Source organism: Erinaceus europaeus, chromosome X, assembly GCF_950295315.1.
Source record: "Erinaceus europaeus chromosome X, mEriEur2.1, whole genome shotgun sequence".
Classification (NCBI taxonomy): Eukaryota; Metazoa; Chordata; class Mammalia; order Eulipotyphla; family Erinaceidae; genus Erinaceus; species Erinaceus europaeus.
Window position 1 is genome coordinate 121,120,235 of NC_080185.1, and position 19,508 is coordinate 121,139,742.

General features: G+C 44.3%; 1 long non-coding RNA gene across 1 annotated transcript in view; it reads right to left on the reverse strand.

Moving 5' to 3' along the window:
* LOC132535797 (uncharacterized) overlaps positions 1 to 19,508 on the reverse strand; it is a 92,625-nt gene that overhangs the window by 1,082 nt on the left and 72,035 nt on the right. The window contains exon 6 of the long non-coding RNA XR_009547509.1: positions 17,704 to 17,767. This is a non-coding gene — a long non-coding RNA (uncharacterized LOC132535797). The remainder of the gene's footprint in view (positions 1 to 17,703; positions 17,768 to 19,508) is intronic.

A 19,508-nucleotide genomic window follows, 5' to 3' on the forward strand; every position in this document is an offset into this window, starting at 1 on the left:
ATCATACATTCCATTTTAGACACAAAATTAAAGGAGAGTTGGAAGACTTTGGATTAAAGTGCAAAGGTCCAAAAGAATGAGAGAGTAGATGGCAGCAAATGAATGAGTGATGGTCATAAAATTTTGGAAGTTGCAAAGCTACTGATGGCTAAGTGTGAAGTAGCTTGGCAGAAAGCTGAAACTTAAATGTCCACAAGGATTCAGGGGCAGATACAGTGTCTAGAAAGAAAAAAAAAATGAGCTGCAGAATCCCAGGGATGCTCAGAAATTAGAAACTGCTTTTTAATTTATTTATGTATTTATTTATTTATTTTCCCTTTTGTTGCCCTTGTTTTTGTTTTTTTTTTTTTTGCCCTTGATTTTTATCATTGTTGTTGTTACTGATGTCATCATTGTTAGATAGGACAGAGAGATATGGAGAGAGGAGGGGAAGACAGAGAGGGGGAGAGAAAGACAGACACCTGCAGACCTACTTCACCGCCTGTGAAGCGACTCCCCTGCAGTTGGGGAGCCGGGGCTCGAACCGGGATCCTTATGCCAGTCCTTGCACTTCGCGCCATGCATGTGTGCTTAACCTGCTGCGCTACTGCCCAACTCCCTGGAAACTTCTTTTTTTATTCTTTAATTATCTTTATTTATTGGATAGAGGAAGCCAGAAATCAAGAGGAAACGGGGTGATAGAGAGGAAGAAAGATAGAGAGACACCTGCAAGATTGCTTCACCACTCATAAAGTCCCCACTGCAGATGGGGACTAGGGGCTCAAACCTCAGTCTTTGCACAGTGTAACACGTGCACTCAAGCAGGTGTGCCACCACCCCGCCCTACACTACAGTAACTTCTGAAGGTGGAGCGACAGACGGCTGAAAAATAGCTGGGAGGGGGTGCTATTAAAAACAGAGGGGTTGAGGGTCTGGCAGTAGCACAGCGGGTTAAGCGCATGTGGCGCAAAGTGCAAGGACCGTAAGGATCCCAGTTCGAGCCCCCGGCTCCCCACCTGCGGGGAGTCGCTTCACAGGTGGTGAAGCAGGTCTGCAGGTGTCTATCTCTCCCCCTCTCTATCTTCCCCTCCCCTCTCCATTTCTCTCTGTCCTATGCAACAACAAACAACATCAACAACAACAATAATAACCACAACCAGGCTACAACAATAAGGGCAACAAAAGGGGGAAAAATGGCCTCCAGGAGCAGCGGACTCATGGTGCAGGCACTGAACCCCAGCAATAACTCTGGAGGCAAAAAATTAAATTAAATTAATAAAAATACTACAGGAATACAAAATGTAAAACAAAAAAGCAGAGGGGCTATTCAGAATTACCACATCCCAAATAGTGAGTGCCTCTCAAGCCCTTCTTCTATTTGGCTCTGAGAACACAAGCAGTCACTCATGTACCCCCCAAGAAATAGGATGATTCCTGGGGTGGCACTTACAGACACCAACATCGAGACCCCCTCTTAGTCACCCAATGGACAGGTGCACTAAGTGTCAGGCACTACACATGGACAGTTTCTACTGGACTAAGCTTTTTAGCACTGCACTCTTAGACCTCCAAGAGTTTCCATTGATTGGTTAAGATGCTTATTAATGAGAGAGAGAGAGAGAGAGAGAGAGAGAGAGAGAGAATGAACCCAGAGCATCATTCTGGTACACTGAGACTCATACCTGCAATGTCCATGCTCTTCAACTATGTCGCCTCCTGGGCTAATGTCTAATAAATATCTACTTATTTATGAATGTTGGAGGAAGAGGAAACCAGAGGATCACTCTGGTACAAACGATTTCTACTTAAAGTAAGTGTCTGCAGCCTGGGAGATGGCTCGGTGCTAGTGCACAAAACTTGCTTGAGTTAGGTTCCAAGTTAGATCCCCTGACACTGTATATGACAGAGTGATGCTCAGATTCTCTGTCATTTTATTATATCTACTTATTAATAAATAATGTTTTAATGTCTCTAACATGAAAGTCAAAGAACCTAAAGAAAAAAAGAACACCAAAGAAAAAAGGGAACAACACAGAGCAGAAAACAAACCCTCACTCTAAGCAACATACTTAGATGATCGGAGCGAGCAATCTAACATGCAGAAAGGAGAAAGCCACGAAGAAATCGAGCTTCCTGAAATTAACACATAACAGAAAAGAACCAATAGGGAAGTTAGGAGGAAGTTGAAGAAATTCAATGCCAAGCTGACTCAACCAAAAAAAAAAAAAAAAAAAAAGGTGTGTGGGGGGGGTATTTTTAAAAATCGGTTATGTAAAAACCAAAGGATCAATCCAAAAGGTCCAAGGTTGAATCAGAGAAATTCTAGAGTAAAAGACATTAAAACAGAGAAGAAAGAACCTAATTAAAATTTCCCTGAGGGAGTAGGAAGAGACAGCACAAGAACTTTGGTGGTGGTGGGTACGGTGAGTTGCATACACACACACACACACACACACACTCCTACCCTCCTGAGATCTTGTAATTCTGTAAACCAATGTCAAATCACTAATAATAAAATCTCCCAGCAAAAACTCAGTGCTAGTGGCCAGTGACCGGCGACCAGCACCGTGACCCTGTTCTCTTGACGTGCGCCACACTGCAAAGCTCTCTTCTTGTCTGAAAAAGCAAATTGAAGTAGAACAATGTAGAAGCAAACCAGGACCTCAAATAGCTGTCCTTTTGTTTGGTGTCAGCTGGGAATCTTTCACCAGTGTTAAAGAGCCAACTGATACCGAATGCTATTGAATGAGACACTGGCGTTGGAGGACTTGCCGTATTTCTTTCTAGCATCCAGTTCCTACCAGAGCTTTAACTATATCTGCATCTAGATTGACTACCCAGTAAATGGTAATATTTTCTGAACTGACACGACACACGTCTCATTACAAATTTCTAGAATCTCCTCCCTTTTTTTAATGTTGCACATGGCCTTGCACACACACATGATATCACTGCTCAGCAGCCTTTTTCTGGGTCATTTTCCCATTCTATCTTTAGAGACAGAGCAGAGAGATGAAAAATATGTACTATGTACTGAACATGTAGAGACTATTTCCCTTGACATGCTTCCCTATACAATGCAGCATAACAATTGTTTACACAGCATTTACACTGCATGAGGCATTACAAGCAATCTAGAGGTCATTTAAAATATACAGTGGGATATGCGGAGGTCACATGCAAATACTACAGTCATCTTATATAAGGGACTTGGGCATCTGCCAAGATTCTGGCATCTTCAGGAGGTCCTGGAAGCAACCCTCCCTGATACTAAAGGGTGACTACAGTCATCAGTCCAAATCCCATCAGAGAAGGTCCCGAGATTTCCCATATCTCCCTGCCCTCTACATATCCCCCGTTTCTCAACCCCCCAACCAGAGCAGTTTGTCAGAACTGATGAATCCAACAGACACAACACAACTACTCAAAGGCTATAGTTGCCCTGATGGTTCACTCTTGGTGTTACATTTGGTTTGAATAAATGTATAATGGTATGACCACCATTGTGATATAAGACAGAGAGATTTCACTGCCCTAAAAATCTTCTACACTCTATTCATCCCCCCCCACCATCCCCTGACAACCACTGATCTGTTTTCTGTCTCCATAGTTTTACCTTTCCAAAAATGTCATACAGTTGGAATCATATGGCACGCAGTTCATATTATTTTAAGGTCTTTCTCTTCTAGCTACAGACAATACAGCTGTTTCCCCATCATGGCAACATTTCTGATGATGTTCTATGCTCCAGTGGTCTTTGGTCGGCCCCACTCCTTAGTCATTGGCACCCAGTGATAATGCCTATAACTTTATTATCCCACTTTGGTACCAAACTAAGCATGGTAATGGGAATCACTTCATCATTGTCGGCAGCAGGGACTGCAGACAAACGCATGATCTGCAATCCTGCAGTTGTCCTATAAAAATGTCAGCTTATCTTGTTTTATAATTGCCTCCACCAAAGTTTCTTTGTGAAATACTCTCAATGTGATATTAATTTTGAACGCTAGCTGGTGTAATGGAAAAAAGCAAGTAAGTGTTTATACATAAATACTTTAACTTGGATGGATGAAATGGGTTACAGATTAATGAACTCCTTGATGGAACACATCCCCCTGTAAGGGGGTAAGAGAGCAAACTTGAGTCATGGGGAGCCAAACCCTCCCTGCAATTTAACTTTTGACTGTTATTGTTAAAAGCACAGGAGCAATGGTGACATCTTGTGTCCGGTTAAAAAGCAACAAGATCTTAATTCCTTGAGGCACCTACTGGGAGTACATAGAATGAGCCCTGTCAGGGAGTTAGGAGGTGGCGCAGAGGGTTAAGCGCACGTGGCGCAAAGCGCAAGGACCATCGGAAGGTTCCCGGTTCAAGCCCCTGGCTCCCCACCTGCAGGGGAGTCACTTCACAAGCGGTGAAGCAGGTCTGCAGGTGTCTGTCTTTCTCTCCCCTCTCTGTCTTCCCCTCCTCTCCATTTCTCTCTGTCCTATCCAACAACAATGACATCAATAACCACAACAATGTTAAACAACAAGGGCAACAAAAGGGAAAATAAATAAATAATTTAAAAAAAAAAAAGAAAAGAATGAGCCCTGTCCCAAAGTCATCTGTATCAGCTCCTTTTAGCAGCTGATCACATAATAAAAAACCAGGCCATGGGTTTCTCAGGCACTGAGATTACAGGTTCAAGAGTGATGGGGAAACTCCACTTGACATCTGACTCAGTTAACTGCCACCTCAAGAGCAATCCGACTCTTCAACTCACCCTCTCCACCTACCCAGGAAGTCCCTGGGAAAATACATGGGATCAGTGCAATCCACCACCAATGTGAAGCAGGTAGAGAGGGGCTGTAGATTCCTACAGCAGTTGGCCTTGGGTTACCCTACTGCTTCAGGTATTTTTCTGACTGTATAAGCCTTAGCATGGTGCATGACACTTAGTGATTCATTTTACACAGGAGGGAGTCAAGCTAAAAGATGTGTTGCACTTTGCTGGCATCTGTGATTTCTAAAACCAGCCTTCCAATTTCTCCCAGACAATGCTTTCTGTAACTGGGTATAGCACGTCATGAATCGTATCAAAGCCAAGGTGTACCTACAGGCTATATCTAGCCTGCCAGTGCCATCTGTTATAGATATTATGAGCTGAAAAGCACTAGATTGGAACAGGAGACTATGAAAACTATGGCTGTAGGTTCCATACTTATGGGGAACCTAAGTTCTTCATCCTCATACTGAGACTGTATTTCTCACCTTAGCTATCAGTTTGGTTAATACAATAAGGCAATGTCAGCAAGAAAACTCAGTAAGGAAAAAAATAATCTCCACCCTTAGAAACATCACAGAGGACACAAGTCCTGCTTGTGTCAGGAGAGCTTACTATAATCAAAAGAGCATGGATGAAGTCTAATGAGCTAGATTTAAAAATTAGTTCTGTTGGGAGTCGGGCGGTAGCACAGCGGGTTAAGCGCACGTGGCGCAAAGCCCAAGGACTGGCAGAAGGATCCCGGTTTGAACCCCTGGCTCCCCACCTGCAGGGGAGTCGCTTCACAAGCGGTGAGGCAGGTATGCAGGTGTTTGTCTTTCTCTCCCCCTCTGTCTTCCCCTCCTCTCTCCATTTCTCTCTGTCCTATCCAACAATGACGACAACAATAACAACAACAATAATAACTACAACAATAAAAACAACAAGGGCAACAAAAGAAAAAATAAATAAACATTTTTAAAAATCAGTTCTGTTAACAAATGTCAAGAAATAAAAAAATAAGTACTGGGTTGTTGGAAAAGTCATGACCTACTTTCTTGTTTTTCTCTGCAAAGATGCATGATAACTTTTCCAACAACCCAATCTATAGGACCCTAGAGACATCTGCACACGAATAAACAAGCATTCTTCTATACTTATTGGTAGAGTGCACTCTTATTCTGAAGAAATAACCAGACCAATGCACAAATATATACTAATCTGTTGAGTTCACCATAGTGCTATTTTTAATAGTGAAAGTTCTTTGCAACCTACATGTCCAACAACAGTTAATTGACTAAAATGAATTTGTATTGCCCCTGTAAAGATATATACCCTTGCTAGGTTTTAGTCAACACAATTCACCTTCTTCATCTCTTTGGACCATGGAGCTCGTCCCCCAAGGTGAATTAGTACTAATATTATTAGCAAGACAATTGTTTGCATTTAAATAAATACCATCTCTTTCTGAGTACTCAAGAGGCCTGATGCTAGACACAATTAACCAACACTGCTAGTTATTCCCCCGATAAGGAGTTCAGAACTTTCGCCTAAAGTTTGTCTACAAAACAACTGAGTCTCTTATCACCAGCAAGTCTGGAAACTCTGAGAGGATTGTGATTAATTGTCCGGCATCTGGAAATCTGAATTTTCCCTATATAATCTCTTCCTGTGGTGGCCTGGGTAGTAGCGCAGTAGATGAAACATTAGACTCTCAAGCGTGAAGTCCTGAGTTTGATCCCCAGCATCACATGTGCCAGAATGATGCTCTGGATTTCTTTCTCTCTCCCATGCGTATTCTTGTTCTCTCTCTCTGTCTCTGTATCCCTCTGTCTCTGTCTCTCTCTCTCATATATAAATACATAAAAAAACCTCTTCCTGCAGGTTGGCAATATAGCACACTCAGCTCAAGTGCACTGCTTTTTCATGTACATAACCCATGCTCAAGTCCTGCCACCACAACACTGAAGGAGGCTTTGGTGTTGCAGTTACCTCTGAGGAGAGGGGGTGAGAGAGAGAGAGAGAGAGAGAGAGAGAGAGAGAGACCAGAGCACTGTCCAGCTCTTGCTTATGGCAGTGCTGGGGATTGAGCCTAAAACATCAGAGCCTCAGGCATGAGAGTCTTCTGCATAACCATTATGCTAACTCCCCAGTGCAGGTGTTGTGGGGTCCCTCCCTCCCTCCCTCCCTCCCTCTCCATCTCTGTCTCTATCTGAAAAAGTCAATCCCAGAGCAATGAAGTCCTGGAGATGACCAAAATATATTATTGTTATAATAAATAAATAAATAAATAAATAAATATATTTTTTTAAAAAGTCATATTCCTGTGGTTAACCCTCTTTGGAGTAGCAATTTCAGATATGCTGCACCTTGAGTGGTGGCTAATAATAATCATAAAAGTAGTTTTCCTTTTAAAAATGGTGATTTGACTTTCTTTTTGCCAAGAATACCTCTGGCCTTAGGCTTTGGGGAACAGTTTCAGACTTTCCCCTAAGTGGAATTTTTAACCAATGTCATTTTCTGTCTAACATTGCTGAGGAAATCTGCATGTCAAGACCCTCATCTCTTGCCTAGAAAAGATCACTTTACCTGATAGGGTCTGTCTTTTCTTTTGCTAATAACCTTGTTGCACCTTCTCTCTGGTAATAAAATGCTCTATTTCGGGAGTCGGGCAGTAGCGCAGCAGGTTAAGCGCAGGTTCGAGACCCCCCACCTGCAGGGGAGTCACTTCACAGGTGGTGAAGCAGGTCTGCAGGTGTCTGTCTTTCTCTCCTCCTCTCTGTCTTCCCCTCCTCTCTCCATTTCTCTCTATCCTATCCAACAACAATGACATCAATAATAACTACAACAATAAAACAAGAAGGGCTGTGGTCCGGGAGGTGGCGTAGTTGATAAAGCATTGGACTCTCAAGCATGAGGTCTTGAGTTCAATCCCCGGCAGCACATGTACCAGAGTGATGTCTGGTTCTTTCTCTCTCTCCTCCTATCTTTCTCACTAATAAATAAATAAAAATCTTTTAAAAAAATAAAAATACAAAATAAAACAAGAAGGGCAACAACAAAAAAGGAATAAATAAATGAATAAATAAATAAAATTTTAAATGTTCCATTTTAGCCTGGTGGTGGTGCAAGGACAGGCAAAAGGATCCCCGGTTCGAGGCCCCGGCTTCCCCCCTGCAGGGGGGTCATTTCACAGGTAGTGAAGTAGGTCTGCAGGTGTCTTTCTCTCCTCTCTGTATTCCCCTCCTCTCTTGATTTCTCTCTGTCCTATCCAACAACAACGACATCAATAACAACAACAACAACAATAATAACGACGATAAACAACAAGGGTGACAAAAGGGGAAAAAGTTTTTTAAATTTTTTTTTAAATGCTCCATTTTTGTACAACCCTTCTCAGTGCATTTCTACTTGCTACTTAGCACTTGCCTGATTGGTGAGTCCTTTAATAAAGTCAGTTAGATCTCTAAATTTAGTCAAATGATTTTTAATTTTTTAACATTTATTTATTTATTTATTCCCTTTTGTTGCCCTTGTTGTTTTATTGTTGTAATTATTATTGTTGTTGTTATTGATATCGTTGTCATTGTTGGATAGGACCGAGAGAAATGGAGAGAGGAGGAGAAGACAGAGAGGGGGAGAGAAAGATAGACACCTGCAGACCTGCTTCACCGCCTGTGAAGTGACTCCCCTGCAGGTGGGGAGCCAGGAGCTCGAACCGGGATCCTTATGCTGGTTCTTGTGCTTTGCACCACCTGCACTTAACCCGCTGCGTTACCGCCCGACTCCCTCAAATGATTTTTTTTTTTAACCAGAGTACTGCATAGCTCTAGCTTATGGTGGTGTGGGGAAATGAACCTAGAACTTCAGAGCCTTAGGCATGAAAGTCTTTTGTATAACCATTATGCTACTCCCCAACCTTGCTGAATTGTGAATAGTATAGAAGAGTGTCATGAATGAGAGACCATCCACAGCATAGGTTTAAGAAGAACAAGAAGATAGCTGAAGCAAAGCCGAAATGCTGTATTAGATGCTGTATTGCCATTCTTCTGTTCCAAGCCAAAACCATTTGTAGAAACTCAGAAATTACACAAGCCAAAACTGACCTTTCTGTTCTACCTGTATAGTTTTTCTTTCTTTTTTTTTTTTGGGGGGGTGAGATCTTGAGTCCCATTGGTCAGACTGTGAACCTCCCCCATTCCTTATTTTACAGTGGGATGCCTGAGCCTGTTTAAAGAAAAACTAACAAAACCCTCCATAATAGCACTACCCTAAAAGTGTAGTTGACTCTACTAGACAATTCATGAATCAGGCAGCATTTCCTCTAAGAAGCAGAGAGATGTTCTGAAGAGTTGTACAAAAGGAAAGTCTTGTAAGCAAAAGGGGGTGAAATAAGAGGAAATAGTTTCAGGCAAGGTTACCTACTCACAGGAAACAGAAGGGGCCCATTTAGAAGATTCCCTAACCATGAAATCCCAGACTGACTGGTTAAGAATATAACCCTCGGGAGTTGGGCGGTAGTGCAGCAGGTTAAGCGCACGTGGCGCAAAGCACAAGGACCGGTGTAAGGATCCCGGTTCAAGCCCAGGGCTCCCCACCTACAGGGGAGTTGCTTCACAAGCGGTGAAGCAGGTCTGCAGGTGTCTATCTTTCTCTCCCTCTCCGTCTTCCCCTCCTCTCTCCATTTCTCTCTGTTCTATCCAACCACGACTACAACAATAAAATAACAAGGGCAACAAATGGGAATAAAATAATTTTTTTTTTTAATTTTAAAAAGAATATAATCCTCAGAGAGAACTGAAACTGTAGTCAGGTTAAGTACTGAGTTTGGGTTTAGCACAAGTAACTCTATTTGGAATCAACAGGCTTTTAACATGCCTAGCATAAGGAAGCAAGTCTGCCACCCCAAAATATGTCATTAGAAACGGTTAATTTCCTGTGAATGGCTCGAAAGCTAGATGGAGACGGCCTTTGAAAAAGATATTTACATGTAACGCTCTCCTGTCAGGGCATCCTGCTGCCAGACCTAACCTCCTTCTGTGTTCTATGGAGGTGGGGACCTTAAAGATCTTCAGACCTCTGTTTATGGTGCCACCCTCCGAACTTACTTCACTGTCCTTCCTTCTTCAATGCCCCTGTTTTAGCTGAGCTATTTAATGAAGTCACGTGGGTAACTTCATCCGTCTTTGTGGACTTTATACCATGTACACATGAGGTATGCATGCTATCAGTAAACTTCTTACTTTTTTCTCTTATCAGCTATTTGAGCAGTCTCTACAGAATCCAGAGCACAGGGTGATTTTCTTTGTGCCCTGACACTTACATAAGCAGTAAGTTATCTTATCCCCTATCTATCTCTACTTCACAGATGAGGAAATACGGGCTGGGAGAATAAAGCAATTTGCACAAGACTGCCCCTACTACAGGTGCTGATGCCAGTGTTTTCAAATCCAAATCTTTCTGCCTCCAGAACTTATATTATTTTCACTGTGACATGTTCCTCTTGGAAAATAAGTTTTCTGAAATAGAAATAAATATCTTTCTAGTCCAAAGTTAAGAATTTGTCAAAATTAGGAAACAGGGACCCAGTGAAGTCTAAATTCTGGTGCAAAGGATTCACAATGCATTTCCGTAGCTGGCATTGAACACAGCCATTACGAGCCAATACTTCAGTTTCCTGAAACCCAGGATCGTCCTTCCGACCTCACTCCAAGTATCTCAGAAATACTGAACTGGCCCATGTTGGCAGGCTCCATTCTCCCAGGTCAGACCACTTGACACACTATATCGCCACTGGGAGAGGTTATCTTTTGATACACCACAACAAATTATGTCTGGAACACTGGACAGGCATACTTCAAAGACTAGGAAAATAATGGCAATTATCAGCAACTTCCCGTTATCCTTCATGTCCTTGAGGTTCTGAGAGGAGAGTTGACAAATGGATAGGATCGAAAGCCTTCTAAAGGACATTTTCCTTTAGAGCAGAAGTGCCTGAATCTTCGGGGGTCTGTTTTTAAGGAGAAATGGAACCATTTCATATGTCTTTGACATGGGCTTTAATATCAATCACGCTTGTGGTCTGCGAGGTGGTGCAGTGGATAAAGCATTGGATTCTCAAGCAAGAGATCCCAAGTTCAATCCCCAGCATCACATGTACCAGATTGATGTCTGGTTCTTTCTCTCTTTCCTCCTATCTTTCTCATAAGTAAATAAAATATTTTTAAAAAAATAAGCAGGGGGCAGGTGTAGTGCACTGGGTTGAGCACACGTGTTACAGTGCACAAGGACTCAGGTTCAAGCCCCTGGTTCCCACCTGCAGGAGGAAGGCTTTGCAAGTGGTGAAGCAGGGCTGCATGTGTCTCTCCCTATTTCCCTCTTCCTTCTTGATTTCTGGCTGTGTCTAGCCAATAAATAAATAAAGATAATTAAAATTAATAAAAATAGTTTTAAATGAAGCAAGAAATAAAGAAAGGGGGATCGGGCGGTAGCGCAGCAGGTTAAGCGCAGGTGGCACAAAGTGCAAGAACAGGCTTAAGGATCCCGGTTCGAGCCCCCGGCTCCCCACCTGCAGGGGAGTCACTTCACAGATGATAAAGCAGGTCTACAGGTGTCTATCTTTCTCTCCCCCTCTCTGTCTTCCTCTCCTCTCTCCATTTCTCTCTGTCCTGTCCAACAACAACAACTGCAATGGCAACAATAACAACAAGGTCAACAAAATGTGAAAAAATGGGCTCCAGGTGCAGTGGATTCGTAGAGCAGGCACTGAGTGATAACCCTAGAGGCAATCAATCAATAAATAAATAAATAATTATTTTTTAAAAAAATCTAATCATTCTTGAGTATTCTCATCAGCAATTTCATCAAAAATGAAATGGGACAGACACTGTTATGAACTGCAGGGAACAAGTGGTTGAATCGAAGCATGAAAAACCTCTGGAGAGACGGCGTTCATGCTGACTTTCCTGCCTGAGGCTCTGAGTTCCCAGGCTCAGTCCCCAGCACCATCATAAACCAGGGCAGAGCAATGCTCTGGGAGAGAGAGAAAGAGGGAGAGGGGGAGGGAAGGGGAGAGAGTGAGGGAAGGAGTGGGAAAGGAGAGGGAGAGAGAGTGAGAGAGAGACTAAAGTACAGAGAGAATTCAAGAAACAAACTTCACTACAAAGTCAAGTGGTAAAATGCTAAGGACCGACCCCAGTCTTTCCCAGCTCACAGGGACTCTGGGCAAGAGGGGCCTTAAAAACAAGATGAAGGCAGTCAGACCTTGGTGGGGGGGTGTCCAAGCTCCAGGTAGAAGGGCTTCTAGCTCTCCTTCCTGCTTTTTGTGCCTCTTACCAGAGGACCTCAGTTGTAGGTTGAGAGATTCCCCACAGGAGGCATAAAGAGATCAGGAGAAAGGGAGCAACGGAGGGAGGAAGGGAAACAAAGAGGAGGGGGCTGCTCAGTGGTCAGTGGTGCTCAAGTCAAAGGAGAAAAGGCAATTTTTAATTTACTTATTTTCCCCTTTGTTGCCCTTGTTGTTTTTCATTGTTGTTGTAGTTATTATTATTGTTGTTGTTACTGATGTCATCATTGTTAGGACAGAGAGAAATGGAGAAAAGAGGGGAAGACAGAGAGGGGGAGAGAAAGACAGACACCTGCAGACCTGCTTCACCGCTTGTGAAGTGACTCCCCTGCAGGTGGGGAGCCGGGGGCTCCAACCGGGATTCTTGCGCCAGTCCTTGCGCTTTGCGCCACCTGCGCTTAACCCACTGCGCTACCGCCCGACTCCCAAAAAGGCAATTCTTGTCCTTCCTAGCCCATCCATCCAGGCTGCCAGTGCAGGCAGGTAGGGAGGAAGAACGTGCCAGGAACAGGAGTGTGTTCCTACCGCCCCAGCTCCTATGGGGGATGCAGATGGCACACCTCTACCAAGAAGTGAGAAGGGCTTAATGAAGAACTCTCTGTCAGAGCAAGGGCAGGGCTTCTTTCTTCTAGCGTTTGCCCTCCTTCCGTAGCCAGTCAACAGCGTCAGGTTGAGCCTGATGTCAAGTTTCCAGACCTCCTTTGAATCTGGAGAGGTGGCAGTCGTTGACTATGTGGGTCATAGTCTGTCTGTAGCTGCAGGGGCAGTTCGGGTTGTCTCTGGCTCCCCAGCAATGGAACATAGCGGCGCACCGGCCATGGCCTGCCTGTTCGATAGCGATTGAGGAGGGCCCAATCATAACGTGCTAGGTCAAAGCCGGGTTGACGCTCGCAGGGGTCTGTGATGAGGTGTTTGTTCTTTACCTCAGCTGACTGCCAACTCTGTTTCCAAGAGTCTGGAACAGAGAAGTTCAGTGTAGGCATAGGGGACCAGACTGGGTGACGAGACGTCAAGCGTTGGACAGGGTGGGCGAAGATATCCGCGTATATTGGCAGGTCCGGTCGAGCGTAGACATGGGAAATGAACTTAGATGATGCTGCATCCCGACGAATATCTGGCGAGGCGATGTTGCTAAGGTCTGGCAGCCATGGAACCGGGGTGGAACGGATGGTTCCAGAAATGATCCTCATGGAGGAATATAATTTGGAATCGACCAAGTGGACATGGGGGCTACGGAACCATACTGGAGCACAGTATTCTGCAGTGGAATAGCATAATGCCAGAGAGGATGATCGTAGTGTGGAAGCGCTCGCGCCCCATGAGGAGCTGGCCAGGGCTAATGGAAACCAACAAGGAACTGTGAGGGACCTCAGGGGTGAGCAAGTCCTTCTGAAGTGAGCTCTGGGCCAGGCTGCCCATGCACCACAACCATCGTCCACAGCAGAGTGCAGCCAGGGACAACCCACACGACACCCGGAGGCAGGGGCTGAGAAGGTGCAGGAATATCTCGCTCACCCCGCTTGCTCGCCCAGCCCCTCCTATAACAGCCTGCTGGTGCTTCCCATTGCCTGAGGGCCAGGGAGCACACTGATTTGGGCCACAGCAGCACCAGACAAAGAGGGATGGAGAGCAGACCCAAGAGAGAGCAGTCCATGTAGTCACTCTAAAATGACTGGGACTTGCCAAGAGTTGCCTCCATGGACATTTCTCACAGCCTTGTTTATAAAGCAAAGATGTGGGGATGGCTTGAATGTTAGATGGGGCTGAGGGAATTCCTTCCCATGGATGTGCAGAGACAAGCGTACCTATTTTTGTATATAAACTGCAGCAACTGAAATAACACCTTGCAAAGGAAAAGATTCCTTAAGCATCAGAAATGGGAGGGAGTATATTTACAGGCAGGCATGGGGAATGTTCATGATTCCATTTGTAAAAGCAGGTTACAAGGTAATGTGGCAACGACCGGTCTTATTTGCTAGCTAGCTACAGAGATGTAGGTTTGGACAATCATACATGCTGGCGGAGAGAGTGATCAATGAAGCTCTGTGGGAGACTGGTTTTGTTTGTCTTACTTTTGTGCTCCATTTTTTGATTTCCCTGTAATGAATACAAATGACTCTTGTAATAGGAAAATGCATCCTTTTTTTTTTTTCAGTTTTATTTATAAAACAGCGCTCCTCTCCCTGGTGCTTTCCTTTCCCATCCCTGTGGCATCTCTTGCTCCATAACCTTGAGAATGGCAGCAGATGGCTGGGCAGGCATGTGGATGGAGAGGAGGGGCGGGAATCCCACCATATGGGAGGCATGACTCACAGCTTTCACAGCTTGAGGAGTGCTGAGGACCATAATACAGAAGAGTGGCAAGGGCCTAGAGAAGCCTCCCGTACCCAAGGCTCAGCTCCTTGGAAGCTGACACTTATGGTGTGCGCTGAAGAGGACTAGACAGGGATTCTTCAGTGCTACTCCAAGTGGGAAGAACAAGCAGAGAAGTGAAGAGAAGATGTCGCATTGCCCGATAGCAAGGAGAGAGGAGGGGCACTGGATTCTCGTTTTGTCTGAATGCCAACAATCAATAAGGCATTCTTCTCCTCTCTCATGGCCATCAGCATCGTTGTCCTCAGCATGATCATCAATATTATCATCGCCACCATCACCATCATCAACATCACCACCACTATCGCCAACTCTCCCCAAATCACTACCACTACCATCAACTCCATTCCAAACAGCGGACTTCCCAAGAGCAGCGAGTGTGTCTCTCAGTTCCCATAATGTGCCTTATCTTTTCACGGCCACTGGTTCATCTAACACACGCAACATGAACTGATGAGGATGAGGGCATTCTTATCAAGTGAACGGATAGAAACACAATGCTGGTAAGAAGAGTTAAAAATACCACAGGAAAAGTCATATATGTAGGTAGGTAATACGTCCACGATGACAGTAGAATGTTATGCATATTGTAAAATACAGATGAGATGGGAGTCGGGTGGTAGCGCAGCGGGTTAAGCAAACACGGCACAAAGTGCAAGGACTGGCCCAAGGATCCTGGTTCGAGTCCCAGCTCCCCACCTGCAGGGGAGTCGCTTCACAGGCGGTGAAGCAGATCTGCAAGTATCTATCTTTCTCTCCCCCTCTGTCTTCCCCTTCCTCTCTCCATTTCTCTCTGTCCTATCCAACAACGGCAACAACAACAACAATAATAATAACCACAACAATGATAAAAAAAAAACAAGGGCAACAAAAGGGGAAAAAAATGACTCATGGTACAGGCACCGAGCCCTGGCAATAACCCTGGAGGTAAAAAAAAAAAAAAAATACACATGAGATAAACATTGTAATGTAGCTCTGTAAAAGGTAGGATTTGCCTTCCACATCTCCACACATCATTTTGGAATTTGCATATACTCTCAACGCCAGATGACAAAATTCCCAGTGAGTAATTATGGAAACAAGTCTACGGTAACCACAACAGGCAACCAAACACAGAGAGAGGTCAAGTGTGGTGGCACTGGGATACCCAAACTGAGCCCAAGGGGAAGAGATGAACACGCAAGTCTACGCCTGTAATGCCAACACGTCACCACCAGATGACTTCTAGTTTTAGTAACCGAGTATGGGTGGACTGAGCAATAAGCAGCATTTAGAGAAAACCCAACCTTGACAATTATTCAAACGCACCAGATGGTGCCCTGTTCTTGCTACTATCACTAGTTAGCATTGCTGTATTAAATGGGTGTATATTCTTTCTAGGGATTTCTTGAAACAAAATAAGATTTTAGAGGGCAGGAGCAAAATGTGCCTGTTCCTTTCCCTTGGAGAAACTCCTTCAATGCCAAAGCAACCAGAAATTCTCAGTGATCCAAGAGAGTTTTCCACCCCTCTAGGATCAGCATCATAGCTCTGGGTTGCTGATGTATAGAAACAAAATCTGCCCCCTCCCAGAAAGATGACTCTTTGACACGAGGATGTATCCATACGTTAGGGGGAAATATACGCCTTAAAGTAAAAGTGAACAATAGTTTTCAGTGACTCAATAAGTGCAGCAAGCAAGTAGAAAGACCTAAAAGAAAGACACCATAAAGTACTTAGTCAAATAGCATCTACTTAGACCTAGATGCTCTCCTCACCCACTTCCTATTTCACTTCCCTCAATCACTCTAAGGCTAACCTTGTCAGATAAAGAAAGGACTACAAAAGCTGGATAAGGGCAAGAGACCAGCATACTTTAATGATGGCTCTTTTGGTCACTACCAGGCCACCCCATCATCGGGGCCCTAGTCAGGGAATGAGCCTAGACCTCTAACAGATCCCTCTCTCCCCTGTCACTGGTCATCTCCATCAAGAACAACATAGTGGACCCTCTTATGCTTCTCTACAGGAACTTGCCCTCAATCTGAGTCAGCATTGGTAGATACTGCCCCATTCTCCGAAGGGAAGTTGGGTCAACATACTCTGCCACTCAAGGAAGATGGGTCCTTAAATGAGTGCAGCCTAGAATGTTCCTAGCTATGACCACAGAATACAAGCTCAGACCTACAGGGATGCAGAGGTCACACAGGCTCCTGGGTTGAATATGGGCCCCAGATCAAATCGATGGGGTTTACAGTTAACAATATTTATATACTTTTCTCTATATTTGAGAGCTACCCTCTGCCCTGATCCAGCTTTCTAGTCCTATTTCCAACTCTGACACCATCTCCCCAGATAATACTTTTAGCCCACCTGCATGTTAGCTGTTAGGCTCAGGCAAACTCAGTAAAGTAATGGGCCCCTTGGAATATACCGAAAAGACTTCCTAGCTTTTTCCAAAATGAAAATCCCAAATCTCATCTGCTATAATCTTACTTTTAGGTTCCTGATTCTTAAACAACTTGTTTTATTTTGTAACTTTATGTTTTTCAGCCACCAAGTTGCAGATACTATCATGACACCAACCTGACTTCCCTGAGCAGACAACCTCACCAATAAGTACTGAAATTCCACCTCTCCAGAGCCCCGCCCCACAAGGGAAAGATATAACAGGCTAGGGGTATGGATTGACCTGCCAACACCCATGTCCAGCGGAGAAGCAATTATAGAAGCCAGAACTCCCACCTTCTGCACCCCAGAATGATCCTGGGTCCCTACTCCCAGAGGAATAAAGAATAAGAAAGCTTCATTTAGGCCCACGGCTCTCCATCTGCAGGGGTTCGCTTCAGACGGTGAAGCAGGTCTGCAGGTGTCTATCTTTCTCTCCCCCTCTGTCTTCCCCTCCTCTTTCCATTTCTCTCTGTCCTATCTAATAACAACATCAAGAAGAAGAACAACAATAATAGCTACAACAGCAATAAAAACAACAAGGGAAACAAAAGGGAAAATCAATTCTAAAAAAAAAAAAAAGAATAAGAAAGCTTCCAAGGGAGGGGATGGGATACGGAACTCTGGTGGTGGGAATTGTGTGAAATTGTATCCCTCTTTTCTTATGGTTTTGTTGATCATTATTAAATACAAAAAAAAAAAGGAGAGAGAAATTGAGAGGGTCAGGGAAATAGAGAGGGAGAGAGAAAAACAGAGGTTAGGCCTATTTTACTGCTTGTGGAATGGCCCTCTGCAGGTGGGGAGCAGGGGTTCAAACAAAGGTCCTTGCACTTACCCGGGTGTGTACCACCACCTGGCCCCAGCCATAGCTTCTTTATGGAAGGTTGTGGTATGACAGGCTAAAAAAAAAAAGAACAAAGACAGGGTCAGTGAAATAGCTCGCCTGGGTAGTGTGCCGTGTGTGTGCATGTCCCAGGTTCAAACTCAGTCCCCATCACATTAAAGGAAGCTTCAGCTTCAGTACTCTGGGTTCTCACTCTCTCCCCCTCTCCATCTCTATCCTTAAAAAAAAGGGGGAGTGGGGGCTTTTCAACTACCAAGTTCCAGATGCTAGCAGGATGCCGACCAGATTTCCCTGGACAGACAACTCCACCAATGTGTCCTGGAGCTCCACTTCCCCAGAGCCCTTCCCCACTAGGGAAAGAGAGAGACAGGCTGGGAGTATGGATCGACCTGTCAACACCCATGTTCAGCGGGGAAGCAATTACAGAAGCCAGACCTTCCACCTCTGCACCCTACAATGATGCTGGGTCCATACTCCCAAAGCGATAAAAAATAGGAAAGCTATCGGGAGGGGATGGGACACGGAGTTCTGGTGGTGGGAATTGGGGGGAGTTGTACCCCTCTTATCCTATGGTTTTGTCAATGTTTCCTTTTTATCAATAAAAAATTAAAAAAGAGGGGGTAGGGAATGGATCGAATGTCTCAAACTTTTTGATGCATAGACCATATCTCTGAGCATATGTTCCTTCAGTCTAGGCACTTAAGACTTCAAATTGGCAAGCAGATTGAATTTTAACAGTGGGTTCAAATTGTTAATACATTTCTAATAATGACTGTTCTTTGAAATATTAAATCTCCTAAAAGCTTAGACCAGGGAGAACAGAAGCAACTGGTGGTGTTCCTTTATAAGATCCAACTACATGTAAATAGCATAAAAGGACATAAATTATGGTGAGGTTTTATATGCTACAGCAAATCCTAACAGTGGGATTTTCAAAATTAACCCAATTGCCAAATAATTTGGTTATATCAATAACTATCTATTGCCTTCTTAAACCCTAAGACAGCAGGAACCTTCCCCTTTCTCTATAAAGCCCATATTTCTCCCAGTCCTGAAACCTTTAGGGTGGGGCTCACTTTCCAGCATGCTTCTTCCAATGCATACCAACTGGCATTGTACCTGCTGATCGCAACCTAATCAATGCAACCAGTACCACCTCGGCATGTTTCACTTCAGACTGTGTCCAGAGATGTCAGGTGTGGAATGTCAACTCTTCAGCTTCATTACTCTGGTGAGACCTTTCCTAGCTCATAGGACTCCTTAATTCTATTTTGGGTAGTACACTTCTTAACAAACCTCAAAACCTAGATATAGACCAGGACCCATGAGATAAGGTATATGTACATGTATCCATAAGTTAGGGGAAAACATACCTTAAAGAAAAAGTGCACAATAATTTGCAGTGAGTCAATAAATGTAGCAAGCAAACAGAGAGACCTAAAAAGACACCATAAAGTACCTAATGAGATAGTGTCTACTTAGCCCTAGATACTCTCCTCACCTACCTCCTATTGTGCCTCCCTCAATCACTCCAAAGCTAACCTTGTCAGGCAAAGTCAGGACTACAAAAGCTGAATAAGGGCAAGAGACGGGCATACTTTAATGATGACTCTTTAGTCACTACCAGCCCACCCCATCACCTGGGACCCTAGACAGGGAGTCCTGGGATTCCCACACAGACATGGTGGGCCTAGACCTCTAACAGATTCCTCTCTGCACTGTCACTGGGCATCTCCATCAGGAACAACATAATGGACCCCTCTGTGGGCCCCTATGGGACCTGGCCCTCCGTGCAG